At 45.1% G+C, this 14,325-nt stretch overlaps 1 protein-coding gene and 2 long non-coding RNA genes across 5 annotated transcripts in view; all 3 read left to right on the top strand.

Annotated features, from left to right (window-relative positions):
- Window positions 1–14,325, top strand: part of LOC119790526 (phosphatidylinositol 3-kinase regulatory subunit gamma-like) — a 159,096-nt gene that overhangs the window by 61,964 nt on the left and 82,807 nt on the right. The window lies entirely within an intron of this gene.
- LOC119790529 lies at window positions 844–1,035 on the top strand. The gene is made up of 2 exons (XR_005281733.1): window positions 844–884; window positions 954–1,035. It is a non-coding gene; the product is annotated as an uncharacterized LOC119790529 (long non-coding RNA).
- Window positions 5,906–6,097, top strand: LOC119790530. Its single transcript, XR_005281734.1, has 2 exons — window positions 5,906–5,946; window positions 6,016–6,097. It is a non-coding gene; the product is annotated as an uncharacterized LOC119790530 (long non-coding RNA).

Raw genomic sequence — 14,325 nt, 5'->3', positions numbered from 1 at the left:
ATAGAGGTGGTGATTTTTGGTAGCTCATGTGAAGACTCCCTGACGGCAAGTGATCTTTGGGCCAGTATGTCAAGCCTACAGATGCTGGTCTGCAGTTTGAATCTCACATTAGAGCTTTTGTAAAATCAAGCTTCTTCCACTTGAGGCAGCTAGCAAAGATTAGACCTATCCTTTCACGTCAACATTTTGGAACCATGGTCCGTGCCTTTGTAACCACTCGGCTAGATTATTGGTTGCTGCTAGTGTTGCTGCATGTGTTTTAACAGGTACAATGAAATTTGATCATATTTCCCCTATTTACCCTCATTCCATTGGCATTTTAGGATTGATTTTAAAATCCTGTTATTTGCTTTTAAAGCTCTTAATGGTCATGCGCTGCCCTACCTGTCTGAGCTGGTTCTGTTGGGAGCTGGAGAAAATACCATTTTTCTCCAGCAGAGTCCGCCGTGGATCCTCTGAGGGAGCCTCCTGCACAGGTGCAGCTCATCAAGACCATCAGAGGATCCACTACTTAAGCTGCCTTCAGACCTTACCTCAACGCCGCAGTGTTGTTCCAGTTGGTCAGCGCTAAAGCCTTGATCTCAGTGATTTTTCCATGTCCTTAATTTCGAGTCAGATTCTAACGTTTGTCTCTGTGCTTCTAGGTGACTCGTGCTTCCTCCGTGAAAGCTCTGGAAGAGCTAACCTACCGAGCCGACCCTCCGAGCCAAACCCTGAAGATTCTCAGTCAACCTCTAAGCAGCTCTGGGCAAGAGCTAGGAAACCCAAGCCAAGGTCTGTTCTAATAAGACGTGAGACGCTGAAGCAGCTAACGGACTCTGCTAACACATCCTTCTCCAGAACCAACAGTGACTCTCCCAAGGAGAACCTCAAGAACCCTCAAGGTACTATCAGAGCACCATTGGAAACCAAAATCCCGTCAACAGTCCTTAACTGTGCTGTCTCTCACGCAGACTCCGGTGAAACCAGATTCCAGGCCCAAACCAGTCATCTGCATATTATGTGCTTGTGCCAATAAACTTGTTAAACTTTTCATCCTGTGTCCGTCAGTGGTGTTCTGCATCTTTGGGTCTCCATTAGAGAACCGATCATGATAGAACACTGCGGCCAAACTCAAGGCCCAGCAGATCACCATCTCCGTCGGCTAGACGAACAGGCTGCTCAAATCCAAGGATTCAGCCAGGCCTTACGTGAGTTGAATGCACATATTGAAAGACAGAACCAAGCTATTCAAGGCTACGTTAACTACTTCAATGGCGCTAATGCTACATCAGCACAGCAACCATTTCCGGGTCCAGTTCCTCCCCCGAGGTCACAACCTGTGACGTCATCAGAGTTCCGTCCTAGTCTCCCAGAAAAATTCTCTGGTAACATGAAAGATTGTAAGGGTTTTTTATTCCAGTGCCGGCTGATTTTTCTGAACTCTCCTAGTTGTTTTTCTTCAGACCACAAGAAGATATCGTTCATTCTCTCTCAGTTAACAGGAAGAGCTTTAGATTGGGCCCAGGCAAGATTTGCCACCGACGACGGTGTAAATTGCCGTTTTTCTGACTTTATTGCTGAATTTTCCCAGGTATTTAACCAAGAGACGGACCAAACGATCGATTCCAGAGCTCTTTTCAACCTTAAACAAGGTAATTCTTCTGTGGCTGATTTCTCAATTAACTTCCGGGTTAAAGCGGCAGCTTCCGGATGGAACCAGAGCGCTCTAAAGGGAGCATTTTTCATGGCTTTAAATGAACAAATCAAGGATGAACTTGCTACCCTCGATGAACCAGCTTCCCTTGACGATTTTATTCGTCTCGCCATCAGATTAGATAACAGAATTCGAGCCAGAAACACCTCCAAGAAGCAAAGTAATTTTTCCTCTGCCACTCATAATATGGCTGTTCTCTCTCCCTCTACAGAGCAGATGTCCACACAGAGACCTAAGCCACTGACTCTATCGTTGCCTGTTCAGGCCTCTCATTCAGGCGAAAGGAATAATGAGCCTATGCAGGTGGGACACACTAGGCTTTCTCCTGAGGAGAGACAGAGGCGTTTTCTTGGAAAACTTTGCATATACTGTGGTGAGAGTGGTCACTTTATCGCCTCCTGCCCGGTAAAATCAAAAGCCGGGGCCCGCCAGAGGATATGAGGAGTCTGGCGGGCCATATAAATTCAAGTAAATCTCCTCGACTTTTGCTGCCAGCTACTTTGTTCTGTAATAACCAGAGTCTCTCCTTCTCTGCCTTCATCGACTCAGGCTGTGAGCGCAATCTAATCGACTCTGAGCTCGTCCAGCAGCTTCAGATTAAAACCATTCCCCTGTCTCAGCCTCTCAGTGTGTCTGCCATAGACGGAAAGAGACTCCATCGTGTTACCCACCAAACCCAGCCCCTCGAGCTACTTCTGTCAGGTAACCACCGAGAAACTATCACCTTTTTTGTGTTTCCTTCTGCATGTTCCCCCCTGGTCCTCGGATTCGAGTGGTTGGAGAAGCATAACCCTCACATAAATTGGACCAAACGTCTCCTGGAATCTTGGTCTACTACGTGCCACGAAACATGCCTTCGTTCTGCTGCCCCGATGGCGGGGCCTCCTAGAGGTGGGGGGGAGATGGACTCTCCTGACCTTTCTTCTGTTCCCTCTGAGTATCACGACCTAGCCCCCGTTTTCAGTAAGGTCAGTGCGACGTCCCTACCTCCACATAGACCCTACGATTGTGCCATAGAACTTTTACCCGGTGCTCCTCTTCCAAGCAGCAGACTGTATAATATTTCCAAACCAGAAAGAGAGACTATGGAGAAATACATCAACGAATCATTGGCTGCTGGAATAATCCGTCCTTCATCCTCTCCTCTGGGCGCCGGTTTTTTCTTCGTGGGCAAGAAGGATGGTTCTCTGAGGCCATGCATTGACTATCGAGGTTTGAACCAAATAACTATTAAAAACAAATACCCACTGCCTCTTCTCGCCTCAGCTTTTGAACCAGTGCAGGGTGCAACTGTCTTTACTAAGCTGGATTTAAGAAATGCTTATCACCTCCTCAGAATTCGAGAGGGTGATGAATGGAAGACAGCCTTTAAGACACCCTTGGGCCAGTTTGAGTACCTGGTGATGCCCTTTGGTTTGACTAACGCCCCAGCCTGTTTCCAAGCCCTTGTGAATGATGTTCTCAGAGATTTCCTCAACGTATTTGTGTTTGTTTACATTGATGACATTCTCATTTATTCCAAGGATCTCCATGAACACAAGAGACACGTCCGTCTCGTTCTACAGAGACTACTGGAGAATAAGCTGTTCGTGAAAGCCGAGAAATGTGAATTTCATCAGTCTTCAGTCACCTTTCTGGGGTTTGTGCTCGAGGGCGGCCAGGTAAAACCTTCTGAGGACAAGATCAAGGCAGTCCTAGATTGGCCTGTACCTGAGAATCGAAAGCAATTACAGAGGTTTTTAGGGTTTGCTAACTTCTATCGCCGCTTCATCAGGAACTATAGCCAAATCGCCCTGCCATTAACCTCACTAACTTCTTCCAAACGAGTTTTTCAGTGGACTCCCGAGGCCCAAGCTGCATTCGAGAAATTGAAATCCATGTTTTCCAGAGCACCCGTGCTAATTCAACCTGATCCTTCGAGACAATTCATCCTTGAGGTGGACGCTTCAGATTCCGGTGTTGGAGCTGTTCTCTCCCAAAAGGACGACTCAGATCAAAGAATACACCCTTGTGCCTATTTTTCCCGTAAGCTCTCCTCTGCTGAACAAAATTACGATGTGGGTGATCGTGAGCTCCTGGCAATCAAACTGGCGTTGGAGGAATGGAGGCATTGGCTGGAAGGAGCTGAGCATCCGGTCCTTGTGTGGACTGATCACAAAAATCTGGCTCATATCCAGTCAATCAAACAAGCTAACCCTCGCCAATCCAGGTGGTCCATCTTTTTCTCCAGATTCAACCTCATTATCACCTACAGACCCGGATCCAAGAACGTGAAGCCCGATTCTCTCTCTCGTCTCTACTCTGCCGATCATCCAGAGACACCTGAACCTGTCCTCCCAGCCTCATGCACCGTTGGAGTGGTCAACTGGGAAATAACGGACCTAATCAACTCAGCCCTAGCCACCGAACCAGATCCAGGTACCGGTCCATCTAACCGCACATATGTTCCTTCTTCTGTCAGGTCCCGTCTGATCCAGTGGATGCACGCCGCAAAATTCTCCGCCCATCCAGGAGTGAGTAGGACTGTCGCTCTAATCTCCAGGCGCTTCTGGTGGCCCACGCTCCATCGTGATGTTAGAGAGTATGTGTTGGCCTGTCCCACATGTGCTCGCAACAAGGCTTCGCATCAACCTCCTTCTGGTCTCCTTCAACCTCTACCTGTTCCCTCGCGTCCATGGTCCCACATAGCCATTGATTTCGTCACCGGTCTCCCTGTCTCCCGAGGTATGTCCACCATACTAACCATTGTCGACCGTTTCTCTAAGTCTTGCCATCTAGTCCCCCTGAGAAAACTTCCCACGGCCTTCCAGACAGCCCAGCTTCTTATCAAACATGTGTTCCGGCTTCATGGCATCCCCCAGGAGATTCTATCGGACAGAGGTCCCCAATTCATATCCCAGGTATGGAAGGCTTTTTGTTCTGCGCTCGGCTGCAAACCATCTCTCACCTCAGGTTACCATCCCCAAACGAATGGCCAGACCGAGCGTATGAACCAGCATCTGGAATCCACTCTCCGCTGTCTAACGTCCAATAACCCGGTGGATTGGAGCCTATACCTTCCCTGGATAGAGTATGCCCACAACTCTCTCCGTTCTGCATCCACTGGACAGTCGCCCTTCCAGGTCAGTCTTGGATATCAACCACCTCTTTTCCCCGCAGATGAGAGAGAGATATCGGTGCTGTCCGTTAATCATCACATCCGTCGCTGTCGAAGGATTTGGAGGGAGACCATTGCCACACTCAACCAGTCAGCTGAATCAACCAAGCGTTTCGCTGACGCCAAGAGACGCCCCGCCCCTGAGTATTCTGTGGGCCAGGAAGTGTGGCTTTCCACTCGAGACATCCCCCTCAAGGGGATGTCTCGAAAACTTTCCCCGAGATTCATAGGCCCATTCAAAATCTCCCGTGTCATCAACCCGTCAGCTGTCCGTCTCCAACTTCCTCCTTCCCTCCGAATCCATCCGACCTTCCATGTCTCCCAGATCAAGCCTGTTTCCTCGAGCCCCTTGTGCCCGCCATCCGACTCCCCACCACCCGCCCTGGAAGTCGATGGCCATCCAGCCTTCACGGTCCGCCGTATTGTAGACTCCCGTCGACGAGGTCGCGGTTGGCAGTACCTCGTCGACTGGGAGGGCTACGGACCAGAAGATCGTCAGTGGGTCCCAGGCTCGTACATCCTCGATCCTGCCCTGATCGAGGAGTACGAGCGTTCCCGTCCTTCCACTTCCTCCGGACCGCCAAGGGGCGGTCGTTGAGGGGGGGGTACTGTTGGGAGCTGGAGAAAATACCATTTTTCTCCAGCAGAGTCCGCCGTGGATCCTCTGAGGGAGCCTCCTGCACAGGTGCAGCTCATCAAGACCATCAGAGGATCCACTACTTAAGCTGCCTTCAGACCTTACCTCAACGCCGCAGTGTTGTTCCAGTTGGTCAGCGCTAAAGCCTTGATCTCAGTGATTTTTCCATGTCCTTAATTTCGAGTCAGATTCTAACGTTTGTCTCTGTGCCTCTAGGTGACTCGTGCTTCCTCCGTGAAAGCTCTGGAAGAGCTAACCTACCGAGCCGACCCTCCGAGCCAAACCCTGAAGATTCTCAGTCAACCTCTAAGCAGCTCTGGGCAAGAGCTAGGAAACCCAAGCCAAGGTCTGTTCTAATAAGACGTGAGACGCTGAAGCAGCTAACGGACTCTGCTAACACATCCTTCTCCAGAACCAACAGTGACTCTCCCAAGGAGAACCTCAAGAACCCTCAAGGTACTATCAGAGCACCATTGGAAACCAAAAGCCTGTCAACAGTCCTTAACTGTGTTGTCTCTCACGCAGACTCCGGTGAAACCAGATTCCAGGCCCAAACCAGTCATCTGCATATTATGTGCTTGTGCCAATAAACTTGTTAAACTTTTCATCCAGTGTCCGTCAGTGGTGTTCTGCATCTTTGGGTCTCCATTAGAGAACCGATCATGACAGGTTCATCCCTATACTGTACATCCTCTCGCTGCCCTAAGCCGGGCATACCCTGTGTGACATCTTCAATCGTTGCACTCAGCTACAGCTCAAATTGTACGACGACACCGCAGGGTTTAAAAGTTCACAGCTCACGCTGTATGTTCTCACACTGTGCAACCCTCTTCACTTTCTGGTTTTCAAACTCTTCTCAAGACCCATTTATCTTCCTTGGCTTTTAACACAATCTGAGATGTTAAATTTGACTTACTGTGTTTCTTTTATTATTTTATAATTGCTTTTGATTAATATAACTACTTTTATACACCAATTTATTTATTGTTTTTATGATTGATTATGTATATTTTGTGATTGTGTCCTTTAGTGCTGTTGGGTGTTGGAAGTGCTATATAAATAAATTCTGTGTGGTACGTTACGGTACGGTATGGTTTGGTACAATCAATCCTAAGAGAGAGCTTTAAGATTCCATCTCAGTGTGTCGGTTGGTCAAGGCTCCAGAATGCTGGCCTTACACTACATCCAGAGTTCCTGCTTCTCATGAAACAAACCTTTATGTTGTTCAGTCTGATTTCACTGCAAACTTCATAAATTTTCTGCTATCGGTTGAGTGGAGCCCAAGTTCAGTGTTCCAGTTCTAACATCTTTGTTTCTTAATGTTTTATGCTTTTTTGACATTTCTTTTCCTTTATTTTTGGCATGAAAAGGTAGGTAGCACTGCTGTCTTGCAGCAAGAGAGTTCTGGGTTCGATACGCGCCCCGGTGTTGCCCTTGGATGCACACGAGACCTGTCCAGGGTGTACCCCACCTCTCGCCAATAGACAGCTGGAGATAGGCACCTCTCGCGACTCCACTTGGTATAAGCATGACGGTATAACTGGCGGTTCACAAACTGAGGGGCGTGCACCCTTAGGGGGCACAGTGTAATTGCAAGGATGACTGTGGTAGAAATGGATCTAATAAATGATCCAGTTTAAGACTTTTTTTAAGCATCATGTGGAAATGGACAAAACTATAACAATTGTTTGTTGACCCTGTTTTTTATATTTGTATTCCAATCAATAATTCGTGTCTTGAGTCCAGCCTGTTTGGGGACCTCTGATTTAAAGGAGATTGAGGTTTAGTTTATATCTTGATGTAAGTTAGAGCAATAGACTTTTCTTTGTCCCACTGTTAAAAAAAATCAGAGAAGGGAAAGTTTAGGAACACCTGCATTTAGCAATAATATAACAGTCCAAATAATGACAGTATTAAGTATTGGTCCTCCCACATGTTTAAACTGTGAAGTTTCCCTCAGAACAAACAGCATGGTCCAGTTTAAAGTAAATTTTCCAGAGAGCTTTGAGGAAAAGGATGAAAAAACCAAGGAGTGAGCATCTGATGAATAATTTACTCTTTTTTCCTCCGCTATCGATAGAGCTGCAAACCGAAGATGCAGAGTTGTAACAATGCATAAAACAGTGTGATTTGTTCCATGTAGCAATTATAAAAGCTTGTATTGCTTCATCCAGCAGGCAAACAGTCCAGCAGAGGCCTGCACTTCCTTCCACCTGCTGAGAGTGACACGTTTCTGCCCTGAAGGGCAAAAGTGATGGAAGGAATATGAGGCGAGGATGGATGGCTGGGCTGAGCAGAGCTGAAAGCAGGCTGTGAATATCAATGCTCCGTCTCTGTCTGCTGCCTCCTCTTCCTCTCAGCTTCCTTTGTTCCCTCTGCAGGAATCACCTGAGTTAGCCTGAGGCGTATCGGAGAGGCGGTGCTAGCACACAACTAAGCTCTGAGCGGATGATTTTAACACATGTTGTGGCTGTACAAGCCTAACATTCACGGTGGGGTGGGGAGAAAATCAATCCTCTCTGATGGAGGGTGAAATCCGGAAAGCAGAAAACAAACCTCGTCTTTAGACTCCAGGTGATAACTGTTGACCCTCCGCTTCTTTCTTCCCATCCAGTTTGGTAGCTTGTGTCGCTCAGGTTCCGTTAATGACTGGTCAGACTATAACACCAATAAATATAACTTCTGACTCCAATTCCTCCAGAAGGAGCACAGAGCAAATGTTTTATTAGGGTGTATTTATGCGTGGATCTGAGTGAACGACAGCAGCAGTGCTGCCATGAAGCAGTGGAACCCAGCTGGAGCTCTATGATTAGCCATCAGAACCCACAGGAAGTTGGATATCTCCGGATCCTGCTGTGCCTTGATCCTTTTTACAGTTTTTAAACCATCACAGCTCAGATTTGATGTCTTTATATTTCAGCTCTGATTTTCGTCTTCTTTCCAAACTGGGAGTGAAGGCCTTCTCTAAGCTGTCAGATCGCATCAGGATTGGAAACAACAAAGCTTTCTGAGCTGAAAACCACTAAAGCCACTCTTCCTGGCTTTGTTATGTCTTATTTGCCTTTGTCTAAAAACACAACAGAGGAGGAGGAAGTTGGAGACAGAGAGCAACAGACTATAATGCGACGTCAAAGAAAAGTTGAGCTGCTGTTAGTTTAGTAGTTTCTGCTTTAGCTATAGGCTCAGCTTTTACTGTAACTAACTGGATGTTCTTACTTCCATCTCTGGACATTAAAACTGGCTCAGAACTGATCTGGTTAACCGTTTAATTCCCAGACAGAGCCACCTGTGGTGCTGCCGGTAAATTATCTAAAAATTTTAGTATTTATAGATTAGTATTTCTATGTTCTTTTTCTACCAATGTCTGCTTCTGTCTCCTTGAACCCCAGTCGGCCTCTGCTGAGGACAGCTCACACTGAGCCAGGTTCTGTTTATGTTGGAGGTTTCTTACTATTTAAAGGGAGTTTTTCCTTTCCACTGTCGCTGCATGCATAACCACTGTGAGGGATTGCTGAAGTGTCAATATCTACTGTCTCTACCTGCTCAAACAGGAGAAGAGAATCCTGGAAAATCAATGACTGGATGCAGTCAGCTGGTTTTCCTTAGAGAAAAACATTGAACCTTTATTCAGACTGGATGATCTGATTGAATCATCTCTAGAAAGTGACCTGAAGTGACACGATGTGAATTGGTGTTAGAGGAATAAACCAACTTGACCTGAGGATACAGAGTTAAGCAGTCTCATCCTTGAAGTCCTTTCAGTATTTCTGTCTCTGATAAACTTAGTGTTGCCATGTGAACCTTCTGCTAACAGCTAATAGAAGGAGCTTCTTATTGACTGAATCAAAGATTTTACTCTTCATGTTTGTGTTTTGGAGAGTTTCCCTTTAGGTTTAACTAGAGTTTATGTTTTTATGGGATGTATTTACCTATGGCTTAGATATTACAGAGGCTCAGTGAAGTAACATATTGTCTAACTTTAAATATTTTTTAAAATTTGGCTCAAAATGTTCTTAGAAATGTTTTTGTTGATGCATCTGATTTCCTTTGGTTGGGCTAAATGGCTAAAGCAAGTTCACGAAATTAAAGGTGTGTTATTATTCTACATTTGAAAATAAAAAGAATATTAATAATGAGGCCCTAGAGCATTTTTTGCCATTTGTGCAGCAAAAACTGCACCTAAACTCTCCTCATTCAGCCCTCCTCTGGACAAGCTGTTTTAGATTTCCATGGTCCGTCCTCCCGAAGGCCGTGCCCCAACATCTCTCAACCATGAGAACCAGTCAGAGTTTGTAAAGATAGCCTAGGACCACGAAATAATACATTAGATGAAGACTGAAGCTTCACAGATGGGCTACTACAGACTTCTCTGGATAGTTTATTTCCCCTTATGACATCATGAAGGGATAGCTTTCAAACGGAGCACTTTTAGCATATATTAGATAAAAGGTGGAGAAAGGCAGCGAAGGAGGTGAACATTATTATTATTTTTTTCATTTGTGAACATCATATACAGGTTTCAAAAGGGCATTCAGTTTAAAACTGATGCCTCGGTTGTCTCCTCCTGACTCTTGGGAAGCTATAAAACTCTGAAAGCGTTGAATGAAATCAGATAAAAAATTTTATTCCAAGCTTTAAGGACCAGGATTAACTTTCTAAAGACTCAGAACATTGATTGGTTTTTCGTGAGTTCAATGGAGAAGCTGGAGTTCATGGCTGCTGGTATATGTTGTGCAGAGGGGGACTGTTTTTGACGTTCTGGCCATGCATATGAAGCGTGCAGAACATGCATCACTTTGTATGTCTTTCTGCCCCGCTCCTCCAGCGTTCTGCAGGGAGTTTCTGTTTTTCAGCTCCTATAATTCTGTTTTTAAATCCACACGTTCTGCCTCCTGACTCAGCTCCCTGTGAATGAGTAATGAGTCGATTTCTGTACCTCTGGGCAACAGTGGGAACAGCTGCCCACCGAGTGGGCTGATCAGTATGCACGAAGCACTTCATCCAGACTTTTACTCAGTTGGATTTGCTCTTAAATTGGTCAGCATGAGCAGCTCCTGGCCTTGAAAGGCTTTGTGGGTTCTGCCTCCAGGGTTTCAGCGCAGAGCTCCGAGGAAGACCAAGGTGACGAATTGTTTTCAACGGTCTGAGAGCATCCAAGGCCGTCTTATTTTTCTATTAATACCTAATTAGAGCAACATTCTCTCCCCTGTTCCTCACAGAGCAGGGTGTGTTTACAGCTTAGATTGGTGAGAATGAAGGTGGATTATATAAGCGTCTTCTGAAATGTTTATTGTGGATCAGAACAAGGTCTCCCAGTGTGTCTCTCAGGGTGTTTTTAGGAGCTGCAGTTCTTCTGCGCACTAAATGAGCAGAGTCTGTATTCACAGCTCAGAGTTAAACTTTTCCTCAGAGCAGGTTGGGATCTGCTAAACCACATGTTACAGAATGATGGGAGGTCTGATGCCCTTTAGGCTTTGCTTCCTGAACAGAACCGGGTGTTTCTGCTACCAAGTGGATCTGCAGTTCGTACCAGAGCTTCCATTTCACCATAAACCAACAACTATAACTGCTCTTTGTGCCCTTAATACATTGTATACAGGTTGTTTTAATAAAAAGCTTTTGTTCTACATTTTAACCCTTTTAGCTACAGATAGCCAATATCAGCGTTTTTCACCAGCAATGTGTTGAAATCATGTAAAGCACATGCTAACAGCCACTCACTTCATTTGCCACCCATTGTTAATTTTTTTGTTTGATTTGTTATAATAATGTTTTTTATTTTGTTTAGTGTATGACTTGTGTAACCTTTGTTATCATTGTGTTACTTCGATCATGTAAATAAAGGTAAATAAGCCTTATTGTACAGTGGCAGAGGGGTGCAAATGCTATGTAAATATATTACGACCACTAGAGGGAGACGACCATAAACTGCTAAGAGACCCTAATAGGCTGGTTATAGTCCTCACAGCAGTGTTTCGCAGTGAGCTTGTCGCAGATACTTTTGATTTATGCCCTATATATTAAAGCGTGGTCTGCGCTACATTATTCCACGCCACAACGCAAGAGGGACAATCAGCAACTAGCTGTGGATCTAGATACGGCCAAGTAAGTGGGGAAGTGGAAAAAAGCAAGGGGCCAGTTTGTACAACAACGGAGGGACATGAGGGTGGGGATCCAGGTGCAAAAAGGGTCCCAGCGTTCTTGCTCACCTCACTCTTCTAGCTGGTCCAACTTCTTGACTCATTTTCCACAATGGCAGACATACAAACACAACAAGCCGGTAAGGTACCAAACAGGAAATACGCACAGTGTAGAGTGGATGTAGATTTGACCAATCAGATGTCTCCTTTCTGCGGTCACCTACAATTTTGGAAAGGTGCACCAGAGTGTCTGTGGAAGGGGCGGGGGCATATCTGCATTAACTGCGACACACATGCAGACAACCTGGTTTCTGAGTTTAAACCAGCATGAAGGCTCCATCCGAATTACTCCAATTTCAACTCCTACCTCCTGTTCCTTCACCTTCCATGGATCAACAGTAGAACCTATCCACGGTAGGAAAGGAGCTACAGGCTTCTGTGCTTAATTGAGACGACGTTCAGCCTTACAGACCTCATTACAGGACAAACAAGCAGGACAAAAAGATACAAAAATAAACAGTCTCTAATCTGAGGCTCTCCATTATAAAACCCAAACATCTGATGCAGTAAATATTAGTATCACACAACAGTGAGGAACAAATGGATTATGGGCCATGTGTACAAGTTCTGTCACGCAGAGGATTGTGGGGAACCGTATAGTTGTAAGAACGTCAGTTGGTCCCTGTGCTAAATGAAGTCATGATTGGAAGCATCCCGCTTCCTCCTCCTACCTCCTTCCTTACTGCCAGCACTATTCAGACAGCACTGATCATGGTGACCGTGGATGCCTTCCCACTGTGGCTTAAGTTTTCTTACTAGTTCGCTGCATTCAGATTAAGCCTTTGTAAAGACATCCAAAATATAGAAAGAGAGATTTAATGTTTAACGGAAAAATCAAATGAAACATTTCTTTTCCTGGTACGGATCTGGTCCTAACCGGTGTATTTTAGTAATGTGGTCCCAAATCAGTTGATGAGTGTCTCCCCCTAGCGGTGTGGAGCTCTTTCATTGCAGTTTTCACATCATTCATATAGTTCCAGGGGGTTTTACATTTTCAGCACCTTTTCACTTTGCTCCTGACTATTTTCCATGATTCCAGTTGTTTTCCTTTGCAGCTTAATTTTTCTTTGCATGTTTTTTGTGCTTGTTGGTCTCATTTTTGTGTTTCTAGGACCTTTTAAATTTACTGTAATATCATCGGCCATCTTAAAAAATCTACCCATAGAAAATCGGTAGCACATATTGGGGATCAATTTGACTGATGTCAGAATAATTGGCATCCATCTCTACTTAAAGCAGAAGCACTGAGCACAGGAGCAGAGTTGTGTGCAGGTTTGGGTGCTGACTGCGCTGAAGCACATTTCTGTTATAGTTCTCCCCTTTGGGGACTCTTAGTTTTTAGTTTTCAGTTATTAGTAATTCTGTTTTGTTGATATTTGGTTTATTTTCCATTTTAAGTTTATTTAGCAGTCTTTAGTTACTCTCTGTTGCCCCCTTGTGCCTGTCTCCTTTCCCCTAGCTCCCTTCTAGTCTCTTCCATCCACACTTGCTCCATATCAGCTGATTACCCCAGTTTTTGTTCTGTCTCCCATATATACTCTCCCTGAGCAGTTCTTCAGTGCTGGTTCCTTCTTGTTGCATGTTGCCTCCTCTTCTGGCTCCCCATGTCAGTTTCCCTGATCTTTGCTGGTTTTTGGTTCTCAGTATATTTGTGTTTTTGGATGTTTGCCCAAGTTTTTCTCCATTAAACCTATAAGAACTTATCTCTGCCTCACTCATCTCTGCATTTGGGTCCTCAAGCAACCTCACCCCCCATGTTGACACATTTCTATCTTATAATCCAAGCAGTGATGTTAGGCTGCAGCCATTCGCTGCTTCTTGTTTAACTTTCACTGATTTATTCACTTATTTGCTGACCCACTCTCGTATTTGGCCCATTGTCTGTCAGTTTGTGTTGCAGTTGTTTGCATCGCCTCCATTTCCCTCCCATTTTTTGGTGTTTGATGCTAGTCTGTCTTCGCACGTGATTGGCTGCCTACTGGGCCTTTCAAAATGCAGTCCTGTCAGTGTGAAAGATCTATTTATTTCAAAAATACTATTTATTTCACTCTGCTCCGATTATTTTAGATGTTACGCTAACAATAATTGAAAATGATCAGAGGCACTTAGAGCTCCAGGAACACAGTGATAGGGTGGAGGGGTGATTTCCACAGTTGAGTTGTTTTTTTGTTTTCACTCATTATTAGTATGCAGGCATCAAATTGTGTTTTCCTTTTCCTAAAAAAAATGCCCCCAATGAAACCAGTATCAAGCAGATCAGCCTCATGAAATCCTAATAAAAGCTTAAACATTTGTAACTGATCCTCCTCTGTAGTGAGCTGCCATGATGAATAAAAGCATCATAATCAGGAGCTTCAGGATTTAAATAAAGTACAGCAGCAGTGTCAGATGTTTCTGATCCTGACAGGCATCTTGTAATGAATAAAACCTGAGTTCAAAGCATCAGTGAGTTCTGATGATCTCGGTTTAGAGGAACATGAATGGGCCTGATGGTCAGTGTTTGTGTTCAGCAGGCTGCTCTGACCTCATCACTGGCATCCACTCAGATCCCGCAGATAACCACAGATGTCCTCCTCCTACTCTTCATCCTTACCTCACATTGCATCTGTGCTCAGAGCCCCATCTTTATTCTCAT

Source organism: Cyprinodon tularosa, unplaced genomic scaffold (genome assembly GCF_016077235.1).
Source record: "Cyprinodon tularosa strain WSP-4 unplaced genomic scaffold, ASM1607723v1 ctg367, whole genome shotgun sequence".
NCBI classification, from domain to species: domain Eukaryota; kingdom Metazoa; phylum Chordata; class Actinopteri; order Cyprinodontiformes; family Cyprinodontidae; genus Cyprinodon; species Cyprinodon tularosa.
Note: the sequence above shows the minus strand (reverse complement) of the source record. Positions and strands in the feature narration are given on the sequence as shown.